We start from the raw sequence: 2169 nt of genomic DNA on the forward strand, positions 1-2169 counted from the left end.
TGCATTCCATTCAGACTCTGAGAAATCATATTGACTTGTTGAGTCAATATTTTGTTCTGAGCCAATATGGCATTCAGAGTATCAATTTCAAGAACTCCCTTCTTCATAGGCGTCCCATTATTCACAGGATTCCTTTCAGAAGTGTACATGAGCTGGTTATTTGTAACCATGTCAATGAGTTCTTGAGCTTCTGCAGGCATTTTCTTTAGGTGAATGGATCCACCTGCAAAAGTATCCAATGACATCTTAGCTAATTCAAACAGACCATCATAGAATATATCCAGGATGGTCCATTCTGAAAGCATGTCAGAAGGACACTTTTTGGTCAGTTGCTTGTATCTCTCCCAAGCTTCATAGAGGGATTCACCTTCCTTCTGTCTGAAGGTTTGAACATCCACTCTAAACTTACTGAGCTTTTGAGGAGGAAAGAACTTGGCTAAGAAAGCCGTGACCAGCTTATCGCAAGAGTTCAGGCTATCTTTAGGTTGAGAATCCAACCATATTCTAGCTCTGTCTCTTACAGCAAATGGGAAAAGCATGAGCCTGTAGACTTCAGGATCTACTCCATTAGTCTTAACAGTATCACATATCTGCAAGAATTCAGTTAAGAACTGAAAAGGATCTTCAGATGGAAGTCCATGAAACTTGCAGTTTTGTTGCATCAGAGAAACTAGTTGAGGCTTAAGCTCAAAATTGTTTGCTCCAATGGTAGGGATGGAGATGCTTCTTCCATGGAAATTGGAATTTGGTGCAGTAAAGTCACCAAGCATCTTCCTTGCATTATTATTATTTTCGGCTGCCATCTCCTCTTCCTTTTCAAAAATTTCTGTAAGGTTGTCTCTGGATTGTTGTGATTTAGCTTCTCTTAGTTTCCTTTTCAGAGTCCTTTCAGGTTCAGGATCTTCTTCAACAAGAATGTTCTTGTCCTTGCTCCTGCTCATATGAAAAAGAAGGGAACAGAAAATAATAATAGGGATCCTTTTTACCACAGTATAGAGGTTCCCTTGTTGTTAGTAGAAGAAGAAAGGGAATAAGAGTGAAGAAGAATGGATAATCCAAACACAAGGGTGAGGATAGGAGCAGTAATTTGAGATGAAGAGAAGTGTTAGTAAATGAATAAATAAATAGAAGGAGATGGGAGAGAGGAAATTTCGAAAAATAAATTTTGAAAAAGTGTTAATGATTTTCGAAAATTAAGATAAAATTAAAATTAAAATTAAAAATTGAAGCAATTAAATAATTAAAAAGAATTTTTTGAAAAAGAGGGAGGTATTTTCGAAAATTAGAGAGGGAAGAGTAGTTAGGTAGTTTTGAAAAAGATATGATTGCTGCTCTAAATCGAAGCATCTGTGAGATGACCAACCTGCTGAAGCAAATGCAGTTGACTCAACAAGCTCAGCAAACTCAACCGCAGCAAAACCAACAACTGGTTCCACAAAGAATTTGCAGAATTTGTGCTGATTACAGCCATTACACTGATGAATGCCCGCAGCTCCAACAAGAAGACAATATGGTGGCATCCACTCACAACTTCTATGACCGCCCCAACCAAGGGTACAATCAAAGTGGAAATAATAACCATGGATGGCAGGACAATTCAAACCAGAATTGGAGGGACAACAATAATAGGGGAGGCAGAAATAATCAGGGAAATCAGAGGTGGAATATAACAACAACAGGCAGCAAAATCAACTGTACCGAGCACCTCACCTGAGGCAAAACCAAGGACCACCGAACAATCAGCAGCAAACCTCTCAATTTACTCATTCTTCTGTATCTTCTAATGAAGATTTATTACAAGCTTTTGAGAAAAGACAACTGGCCATGGAAAATACCATCGTGAACAGTATTAACGCCAGTCTGAATGGTTTCACCTCTACTCTGCAAGATTTTATGACACAACTTGGTTCAGCACAAAATTCCAGTAACCAACCTTCAAGCACCACTGGAATCCCCTCCCAACCGTTACCCAATCCGAAGGGAGGCATTAATGCCATAACCCTGAGGTCCGAAACCACACTGCAGGAGAGGAATCAGGAGGAACCAAGCCCACCAGAATACACCTTAGCTGAAGAGGTGGTAGAAATCGAAGATGTTGAAGAGGAAGAGGACATACAGGACATAACTGAAGGAGAGATAGCTCAACCACAGGAAGAAGCACAAAAAGAC

The 2169-nt window shown here is 39.6% G+C and overlaps 1 non-coding gene across 1 annotated transcript; it reads left to right on the forward strand.

Moving 5' to 3' along the window:
- Nucleotides 1–303: 303 nt before the first annotated feature.
- LOC148561372 (small nucleolar RNA R71) lies at nucleotides 304–407 on the forward strand. The gene has a single exon (XR_015887209.1). It is a non-coding gene; the product is annotated as a small nucleolar RNA R71 (small nucleolar RNA).
- Nucleotides 408–2169: the final 1762 nt, after the last annotated feature.

Source organism: Arachis ipaensis, chromosome B6 (assembly GCF_059453495.1).
Source record: "Arachis ipaensis isolate K30076 ecotype BB chromosome B6, ASM5945349v1, whole genome shotgun sequence".
NCBI lineage: Eukaryota > Viridiplantae > Streptophyta > Magnoliopsida > Fabales > Fabaceae > Arachis > Arachis ipaensis.